At 34.6% G+C, this 11,434-nt stretch overlaps 1 long non-coding RNA gene across 1 annotated transcript; it reads left to right on the forward strand.

The window, feature by feature from the left end:
- The first annotated feature begins 444 nt into the window (after positions 1-444).
- On the forward strand, positions 445-5,422 carry LOC141487300 (uncharacterized). The gene is made up of 2 exons (XR_012468321.1): positions 445-783; positions 5,058-5,422. It is a non-coding gene; the product is annotated as an uncharacterized lncRNA (long non-coding RNA).
- The last annotated feature ends 6,012 nt before the right edge of the window (positions 5,423-11,434 follow it).

An 11,434-nucleotide genomic window follows, 5' to 3' on the forward strand; every position in this document is an offset into this window, starting at 1 on the left:
AAATCTATTATTTCAAATTTCTTTGGAATCTATAAATTAAATGTTTCAGTATTGCTGTCAATTTTATTACCAGCAATAATTCCTTTATGATAATTACTATCTATTCAATGTTTAATGCGATTTATATTCAGATTTTATATAATTGATTGAGTTGAATTGATTCACTGATTTTTTCCACATTACAAAAAAGAGAAATCATCCTATCATTAAGAAATTTTATAAATTTGTACATAATGCATTGGTAAAGATTTTTCACGCGATAATTTATCTCTGCTACAACTGAAGTACTAACAATATGTTCCATAAATTTGTTTGAAAGAATTTTTCCTATTCTCAATAATTTGAGTATAATCAATGAAATCACTTCAGTTTGTGTTAGAAGTAGATCTCTTTATCTATTTTAGTTATCGAAGTCAATGTTCTTTCTTCAATGCCCAGATGGCAGTCATCGTATCCAGTGCTGCCAGATCAAATTTGTTGAATAGTTAGGAACATTGGTATGTTTAAAAACAATAGGGTACATTTTTATTTTCACCAATGTGTTGTGGTGGAACAGCGGTATGTCCAAAAATTCGTTTTTATTTTCGTGCGCATTTTCAGGTTAGCCAACTACATTCATTTTTATATCCAAATACTTGTTCCACCAAATCATGACATTTCCACCAGCTGGAGAGGTTGTAGTGAGACTGGTGAATTGAATTTTAATTAGCTTATTTTCATCCTCTGAAAAACTTGATAAATCGAAAGAGCTGGAAGAAGCAGTACAATGTTTCATTAGCAAAAGTATGCAAAACATTTTTATTTTAAATAATATGTTTTTCCCTTTCAGTTTATATTTTTTATTGTACCAGCAAAAATACACCAAAGTGTTCTTTTAATTTTGATTGAAACATGCTTGATTTTATTGAATATTACATTTGATATATCCACTAATTCCCACCAAAACCACATTTATTCGATTTTTGGTGGTTTTGGTAGGAATCAGATTTTGAACATTTCAAGGTTATTTTCAATATAATAACAATTTGTTAAACCCACCTTCAGCATCATTTATTGAATATTATATCAAATAATAATTTCCTGAATAAAACTATAGTCTATTTCAAAAGAGTGTAGAGTAATAAATCATGAAGTGTCATAAAATTTGCCTGAATTTCGTTGTCGTCCATGGGCGTAGGCAAATCTTAGGATTATTAAACTTAATAATTAAAGTAAATTAAAAATTACAGACATAGATAATAATAAAAGGCCATTTTTGGGAAGTAATTTGGTCTAAAACTAAGTACCTACATGTATTTAGGTAAGTAAAATTTCTTAAAAAAAGATTAAGATTAATTTTAGTGGTTCTTGTAAACTTATTTAATATGCAATTTGGGTTCATATACTTGAGCATGATTTCTCAAAAAAGGGTTAACACTTAGTTCCGAGGTGCCATGTCATTATAATAATCCCTTTTTGACCCTGCCCACCAATCATGCAATACCTATTAAACCCAGGTAATTAAGAAAAAGGGTTTAAATATATTGTAATGGTGTCTTAAACATTCGAGTTATAATAGTAATTGTTACTACACCAATTAAACGTACAGTGATATTGTGATATAGAAATAGTGAAAAAGTTATAAAATGGGGACATTTACTCCAAAGAAAAGAAGTGTAAAAAATTCTCCGCTATCTGTTTGCGAAAAAGTTATAATTTTAAATGTACATGATTGCATAAAATACGATCACCCTAGTTTGTCTGTGCAAGAAAGTGTTGAGCGATGTGCCCGAATGACTGGAATTGGACAGTCCACGATTTTTAAATTATTGCGAGAAAGAAAGATATCAGGCCAGGTAAGTCCATGCAAGAGAAAATCAGGAAGACCAATAAAAATCTTAGATGAAGACACCAAATGTGACATTCGAAGAAAAGTTCATTCGTTTTATTTTAAAAAGGAAATACCCACTCTTGAAAAAATATTTATCGAGATAAGCCAAGATAACGATATTCCTTTGATATCCAGAAAACTTTTATGGAAAACTTTAAAAAGTATGAATTTTGCCTGGGAAAAGCACAATCGAAAGGCACTATTACTGGAAAGTGATGAAATTGTTTGCTGGAGACGAAAATATTTGACAACTATAAAGCAGTACCGCAGAGAGCAAAAGAAAATTTTTTATCTTGATGAGACGTGGAAACACGAAGGTTATATAGTCAAAAAAATGTGGCAAGATAAAAATATAACAAGTTCTCGCCAAGCTTTCATAGAAGGCCTTTCGACGGGTATTAAAGTGCCTTCGGGAAAAGGGAAGAGGCTTATAATTGCTCACATTGGAAGCGAAGACGGATTTTTAAAAGAAGGTTTGTTAAGCTTTGAGTCGTGCCGGACGGGAGATTATCATGAGGACATGAATTCGGATGTCTTCGAAGACTACTTCGGGGAAATGTTAAAATTTCTTTCAGCTGATTCGGTCGTGGTTATGGATAATGCAAGCTACCATTCAAGGCGCTTAGAGAAGGTACCAACTTCAGCTTGGAGAAAGCAAGAAATTATTAACTGGCTGTCAAATAAAGGTATTCAGTTTGAGACGAATTCAGTAAAGAAGGAACTACTAGCCATAGTAAAACAACATAAATCTCGCTTCATGAAATATGCCGTAGAAGATGTAGCAGAAAAGTATAAAGTAACTGTGCTGCGCCTACCGCCATATCATTGCGAATTAAATCCTATAGAACTTATATGGGCACAAGTTAAAGGATATGTTGCAAGGCACAATACCACATTTAAAATGAAAGATGTCAAGGTATTGTTTGATCAAGCCATTATGGAAATCACATCAGAAAACTGGCAAAAAGCAATCCAGCATGTTTTAAAAGAGGAAGATAAAATGTGGGAACTGGACAACTTGGTCGATCAGGTGGTTGGCCCTATAATTATAACACCAGGGGATGATGACAGTTCTTCGGATGAAGACTATACTGATGTAGAATAATTTAATTGAATTGTAAATATACTGTAGCGGGATAAGCAATCTGGACAGAGACCAGTGTATCAGTGACAGTGACACTTTTGCTTAGGTTAGGGTTTAGAATTAAGGGTAGTCTGAATAATTATTTTCTCGGAAGGTTCTCGAAAATTGTACCTAGTAATCTCTAGAACATTCAATTAGGGTATAAATAGAGTGTTGTTAAACGTTAAGGGAAGTTCACAGTTTTAGTATTGTTCAAGTGTCAAATTGTAATAACGTATCCAGTAAAGTTCTTGTCGTTTTTGTGAATAAATTGATTTAAAGTCCCCACAAGTGTTTCAATACGTAAAGTTCGTTCGTGTGTGTTTGTGAGTATTTCCCGATTTCGGTTCGTATATATTTTATTGTTACATTTTATATTTTTTTAATAACACTGTTCTGCTGTATTAAATTTTTATTTCCTATAATATAATTTTTATGAATGCATATTCTTTTGGCAATTATCCCACTAGCGCGCCTCTGGCTCAGTATTTATCCGTCGATAACAATGGACAAATCCCTTAAAACAGGGTGATACCTACCTGCTCTTTATGAAACGACATAATTTTGCAATGCGGACTAGGGAAGTGACAGAATTTATTGACGGATCACCCTGTAGCGCTTTTGAATACTTAATGAGATTTTATTACTCTACACTCTTTTGAAATAGACTATAACTTCTGAACAAATTATTTTTATTTTAAAAAAATAAATGGAGGCGGTTTCTATCTATATAACTGAAACTCTGGTAATCAGAATCAGAGATTTAGGAATCCTGATTTTTGTGTATATGTTACTATTTTAATGTGTCCATATGAAGGGTCTATTTTCGAAAGATCGCACTACTGTCAACATATATACTCAATTAAAAGAAAAAAATAAGAAAGTTAGATATTTGCTAATACAGGAATAGAAAAATTATATGTAATAACCAAAGTGAAATCATCTTAGTTACACTCTAAATGATACATAATTAGCTTATTCCGTTTAGTAATCAAACAAACCTCTTAAGACCTAGTCAATCCTTCTTCTGTTTTTTTTTAGTCATTGCTTTGGTGCACTAGTTAGTTCACACAAGATTCAAGGATTGACTAGGTCGTTAATCCTTCTTCTGTTTTTTTTTTAGTCATTGCTTCGGTGCACTAGTTAGTTCACACAAGATCCACCTTTTTAGGGTTGTCTTTTCTATGGAAATGACAGCTGGTTGACAGAGAAACCTATTTCAACCAGAAAAAAATATTTGTATGTTTTGTAAAACAGGAGTGGTTATTGGTACTGGTTGACATATTATTCCGACAGAATGATCAAAACTCACAAACTTTTTATAGAAGGCTTAGGTACTAAATATGGCGGCATGAACAACATATACTCTCATTAAAACAATGTGAAATACCTTATAAAGTTTTTCGAGGATGGGGTTGATTCAAAATTACCTATCGTGTAAATAGGTATATTTTCCTATTACTTGAATAATTAACAAACAACACCATGAATTATTACCTTCTGATCTTTAATCCGACAACACCGCTTGTGGTACATAATTCTCTTCTTTTACATGCTTCATTAGTGCCTATTAGGTATAAGTTTATAGTACATTTGTGATACTTAAGTTATATACAACTGAATCAATTTCTATTATGAATAAATTTATCGTATTCTCAAAAAAGCTTGTAATACATAAAAATACTAATTATTTAATTTTTCATGTAATTTCATGACATTTTGTGAAAAAATGTATTTGCCGGGTGAGGTCATCTGTTTAAAACAAGGTTAATAATGTGTCGTCATCAGAATTTTGGACTTCGCTAGTATACATCAGAAGAGTTACTTCACGACCTTCAATTGTTAGTACTAATAATCTCGTAGATTACCTTCATGTCGTGAAACAACCTGTTATATCGTGGGTACCTACCTACCTCATTACCACCGTATACATTTTATAAATGTCTTTATTGTTTGTGATGTATAATGTGTATTATAGTGACAATTATATTCACCAGTATCCTATTATACATTATTTCAGTATTATGATTCCTCCTCAACTTTACAATGATATCTTTATTATAGATTTCGCTAAGTGTCTTTGCACCATCTATTATTCAAAGATGCAATCAGGAGGAATGCAGCCACTAGAAGTACCACTAGAGGGCGTCGTTAACGAAAGCTGTACTAGATGGCGTTTATACTACTCAAGCAAAAAATACTGACTTTAATTCCAATTTCAATTCCCATACTCGCCATTTGTTTTTGCTATATTTTCAAATTATTCATTTCATTGAAGTCTAAGGTCCGAATAGAAATCGATCTTCGCTATTAGTTTACCGAATAAAATTTACTTTTTTTAAAACTTTACACATAGTCGAAGACACCTGTCGTATATTGCCTATTGAAATATGTTAAAGGCTATTTTTAATTAAACATTTTTGTATCTATTTTTTCATCATCCTTCGCCCACTTGTTTACCAAACAAAACCTGTCAAGATGAAAAATTTAAATCAAACAAGCAGGTGAATGCACCCATATGTTTACCAATCGAAATATATATCAAAACCGTTCAAGAAATAACCACTGCCAGTCTTTAAAGTTGGAAAATCAAAGTTAAGGTGTGCGAGAGAGAATTTCGAATGTTCTACCCAATGTAATAAAAAATAACGGGTCCGTTAAATGAAATAGATAAACTTAGACCTATATCATAATATAAATACCTACCTACTGGGGAAAAAGTGTTTTTAAGTGATTCAAGTGAATCTACAATAGATTTTAACGAGGAATGATCAAACAAGTTTCTTGAAACTGATTTTTCAAGGGCTAGTTGGAAAGTGGGGTCAGTTTATAGATAAAAGGCAATCTATTTTCAGTGATAAACGTAGAAAGTGTCAATGTAAGATGTTTTTGGCATGTAATTAGAAAGTACAATTCATTCACAATCATATATTCCTATCTATATATCATTCTATTTGATGTCACAATATTAGCTGGGCTCGATGTAGGTGCGGCAACTCTGGCATACTTGTATATTACTATTGATTACTGGATTAATATGGACATCCAAATTCTTGTTTGTTTATACCGGTATAAACTTGTGCGGTATAAGCTTATACCGGTATAAGCCTACAATGTCCCCAAACAAACACTTGAGCATATTTATATATATATATATATATATATATATATATATATATATATATATATATATATATATATATATATATATATGATGAGCTGTTTTCTCGGGTTTCGCTCCGTGTTCTGTGACAGGACTTACATCGGCCAGACCAACAGACGAATCAACATTCGCAAAGATGAACACAAACTAGCAGTGAAGGGAAAAGTCACCACGTCTTCTCTCTTCCAACACGTACTTCAAACAGGACATAACATCAATTTCGACAACACAAAAATGCTAGCAAGCAACGAAAACTTTTACTCACGAACAATCAGAGAGGCAATCGAAATTGAAAAACGACCTAATAATATGAACAAGAGGGATGAGGCGCAAAGATTACCATCAACATGGAGATCCGTTTTATCACTTCGCACAAGCAATCAGACTGCTCAACTTCAGAGGCAAAACTCGGTACATGACAATGCAGGTACAAAAACAGAGACAGGAGAGGCAGCTCAGATAATAAGACCAAAACAGGTAGTCGAGCAAACACAGGTAGTGGCAGCAACGCAGGTAAATGGAAACATCCATCCCTATAAATTGAGACACAGAGTTCGAATTAATCAGTCTAGTTGAAAAAACCAGACATCACCAGAAGATGGCAAATAAGACTTTGCCGAAACGTTGTGAAAATAATCCTTATGGGGAGAAAATACACAGAACACGGAGCGAAACCCGAGAAAACAGCTCATCATACTTTATCCGTGAGAATCTTCGAGTTAACATATATATATATATATATATATATATATATATATATATATATATATATATATATATATATATATATATATAAAGTTTGCTGGTCCTAGTTTCTTAATTTCCGCTGGTAGTTTATTATATATATCCAAATCGAGCGAATTTTTTTTTTGATATTCCTAGTCTAAACCTCCTATTCAATAGAGAATCACCATGCCTAGTGTTATAATTATGGTTTGAACTATTTGTGGAAAAAGTGTGGCAATTTTTATGGATCTCTAATAAACATTGAAATATAAATATAGAGGCAACTGTCATAATTCCTAATCTTATAAAATGAGATTTGCATGAATCTCTAGGACCCAATCCTACAATGATTCTGACCGCACGTTTCTGCATCACAAAAATCCTGGAAGTATGGATAGAGTTACCCCAAAGTAAAATTCCATAAGTCAGGTGGATATGGACAAGAGAAAAGTAGGAAATCATGAGTATATCTGTGCTGACAGATCTTTTCAGTCTTCGCATGAGAAAGAGTTGACAAGCCAGCTTCTTCGAAAGAATATCAATATGATGGGACCATTTAAGTGACTGGTCTAAAGTAATACCTTATAGCTTCACAGACTGATTACTGTTAGATGAAAAATTGGGAGAAAAAATCAATTCCTGTGTTTTTGATTGGTTTTGTGTCAGACCATTCGGTATTAACCATTCATCGATCTTTTCAATCAAGGTTTCATCCTTCTGTTTCAAATTGACAAGATTCGAGTCCGAGAAATAAAATGTAGCATCATCTGCATATAAAAGCCCCTTCACAAACTTAAGGTGATCAAATATATCATTGATATAAATAATGAACAGAAGTGGTCCTAGAACCGATCCTTGAGGTACACCACAAGTGATATCCCGAAATGAAGAGGGTACAGAGTTCAGATGAACTGTTTGACTACGCCCTGTGAGGTAAGATTTGAAAAATGTTAAAAACACATAAAGAGGATAACCCCATAAGACCGGTATTTTCGTATATAAATAGTCCGGTAAGAAAACTAGGAATACGTCTCAACAAGTTGTTCAAAAATATTACCAATTTCGTCCCACCTCACAGCATTAAAAATTCACTGACTTTAGTAGAAAACATAAGGAACCAAACCACGCCACATAATTCAATTTTAGTTTCAGTCGATGTAAAGAGTATGTTCTCCAACATCCCATAAACCGAGTGTAAGCCCCTAATTTCAGTCATATTAGATCAAGCCAAAGTAGACCGTATCACTTCCTTTGAAGTTTTAACAGCTCTTGATGTATGCCTGAATCAAAGCTACCTACAGTTCAACAACAAATTCTATAAACAGGATTCAGATTTACCAACGGGCTCACCCCTAAGTCCACTTTTGGCAGACATATTTATGAACAACTTGGAGACCACTATAGTAAACTCCGACCTGGGTAAAAACCTTTACATTTTTGGTACAGATATGTAGACGTACTATGTAGATGTACTACACGACAGCTGAACCAATTTATGACCTTCATGAACAATATCAATGGCAACATTCAGTTCACACTCGAAACAGAGATAAAGAAACAGATAAATTTCTTAGACCTGGCCATTACACACAATCAGAATAAATTCGAGTTCAATGTTTATCAGAAAGTCTAGCTATACAGATATCACCATTCCAAGCGATTCTTTCCATCCAGTCAGTCATAAATTAGCAGCCTACTATTCAATGTTCCACAGAGCATTCTCACCGCCTTTGTCTGCAGACAATCTAGCTAGGGAAATTGATACAATTACGCAGATAGGTCATAATAATGGTTTCAACGCAGATACAATCCAGAAGTTAATCAGGAAACAAAGCTGGAAATTCACTTACAGATTAATATATCCTCTGGTCAAAGAACCAGAAATCAAGAAATGGGTAACGCTAACAAATTTTGGAAAAAGAACAGAAATAATCGCAGGTTTCTTCAGAAAAAACAATGAGGTAGTAGCATTCAGACCACATGCCAGGTTATCTCATTTCCTTTTCAATGCCAAAGATAAGGTCGACAAGTTGGAAAAATCTGGAGTTCATGAGCTTAAGTGTCCGGAGTGTAATAGTGTTGATGTGGGACAATGCGGACGAAATTTCCAAAAACAGTCTGCTGAACATGAAAGGTCCTTCAGACTGGGAAAAAATGATTCGACGTTTTCAAACCATTCCTTGACATGCAACCACAAGTTTCCAAATGTAAACGATACGGAAATTCTGCACTATGCAAGGAAGGGTTGCAAACTCAATTATTTAAAATCCTTGGAAATTCACAAGCATAAACATTGCGGGTACCAGTTAAATGACCAAATCGATTCAATTCAGTCTCCGGTTTTCAAATTGGCACATCCGCATTGTGAACTGTAAATTCAGGTTCTCAATCAAGTACCTGAATGGTATATATTGGCGAATGTAAGGAATCATTGTTAGTTCATTGTATAAGTTTGAGAATGTCCACATAGGACGAAACTGCAATAACGTTAGTTACAAATAAAAGTGGTTAAAAACATAGAAATTTTCATTTCTCTTTTCATTCTCGTTCTCGTTCATCATTAAAATCTCATTCTCGAAATTCTCCGTCATGAATAATACTTGTAAAATGCCATTCATGTAGCAAGTGTTTCCTAAATTATATAATCCAATTTTATTCTCAAGTTTTTCAGGACAACTCTCTACTGATTCTTAAGGAAAAACATGTTTCACAGAATCTGCATGAGAACCATTTCTCAAGCTGCAATCGGGATATTAAAAAAATGAGAAATATCACACCTTACCCAGAGATTTCTCTTTATTGTCGTCAGCTACGCCACTGAACGAATATATACAGAAAGTAAAATTATTGTGGGATTTAGGATTAATTGCGGCTCCGTACCCAAAGCGGTCGCTTTGGGAACATTCGTTTTGATAATTGCTTTCTGAACACTTCACAAAATCGCGGCTTTGATACTCAGAATGAAATTTCTTGGTTTATTGAAATTACGAATGGATAAAGGTGGAAATTAATTATGAAAATATCCCGGGTTCGAACTGAATAGTTCAAGTAACCTTCATTTCGCATCATATGTTCAGCGAGAAGGGAGAATTTAGTAATGGAGGAAACAAAGAATACCTTGTTCATATAGATGTTACGATTATCATTTATGACACTCAATAATTTATAGCGTTGTACGATATCGAAAGAAAAACCTTTTATAGGTTAGGTTAGGTTAGGTCCAAAGTGGGTGGGTTTATTTGACCTCCACCGCAACCCGCTGGAGTTTATTGTGGGTCACACCTATTCACACTCGACCAATTAAAACAAGATTTTTTAACGGAGCCGATTAGTTTGTATGGTGAGTGATATTTCAGGTCAGATGGTAAGTTTGGTATCAAGCTTCGAAGGATGAATAAGCGCCTCGGAGTGAGCCAATCCCGCAAGATTCTGCCAGAAGTCCATAAATCTTCTTGCCATCCAGGTATTCAATCTTTGTTTGGCAAAGCCAAAAGCGATGCCAATGACAGGTTCTGGTATGATGAAGCTGTTTGCAGCACCCTACTTTGCAAGGGAATCAGTAGCCTCATTGCCTTCCGGGCCAGTATGGCCAGGAATCCAGACTAGAGACAAACTGTTGAGTCTTTCTATCGGGGAGAGTCATTTGCTACCAATTTAGATGTTGCTAGGTAGGAGCCAAGAGTTTCCAACGCCGCTTGACTGTCCGTGAATCTTTTTATTGACTTGTGTATGATGTTGGATTCTTGCAATATCTCCGCACACAATTCAATAGCGTGAATTTCCGCTTGAAATACAGTCGCATAAGTTCTAAGGCAGGTTGATATCTCTATCCTGGGTCTGCGACTGAAAACACTTGCACCAGAACCGGAAGTTGTTTTCAATCCATCTGTGAACCAACAACTATTCACTCTTAATATTTCTTTCTCCCGGAGGATCCAATCCTCTCTACTTGGAAACAGTACTATATAAGGCAGTTCATAGTTGACATAACGTCAAAGATCATTTCCAGAATGCTGTGGCTTCCAGTGTCAACCGATAGTCTGTTGCACTCTGCATTTAATTGATTTGTGCAATTGGCAATGACCACAAGTCTATATGCAGTCTAGCTAGCCCCTCCCTCCAGAAAAATGTGAATAGGAGGTAGATCTAGAAGAATCTTCATGGCTGCTGTCGGTGTGATACTGATAGCACCACTAATGGCCAGATAAGCCTGTCTCTGTAAGCCAGAGAGCTTTGCCTAGGCCGATTTCTGTAAAGCCTTCGGTCAACAGGCAATTGCACCATAAGTGATCATTGAACTGACAATCACCACAGAAATCCAATGGATTTGTTTGGAACCTAAACCCCAAGTTTTATCATAAAATCTTCGACATGTCCATAGGGACAGTCTGGTTCTGTGTAAAACTTTTTCCAAGTGAGCGTTCCAGGTGAATTTTGTTTCAAGGACAATGCCAAGATATTTCACCTCCGTTCCAAATGGAATGACCTCACCATTGGGGGAAAGTTGCGTTAGATCGTCTAATTTTCCTCTCCTGGTAAAGGGGATTATCAC

This window comes from Leptinotarsa decemlineata, unplaced genomic scaffold (assembly GCF_025532065.1).
Source record: "Leptinotarsa decemlineata unplaced genomic scaffold, Ldec_3_MD MMD2_tig00078422_RagTag_RagTag, whole genome shotgun sequence".
Classification (NCBI taxonomy): Eukaryota; Metazoa; Arthropoda; class Insecta; order Coleoptera; family Chrysomelidae; genus Leptinotarsa; species Leptinotarsa decemlineata.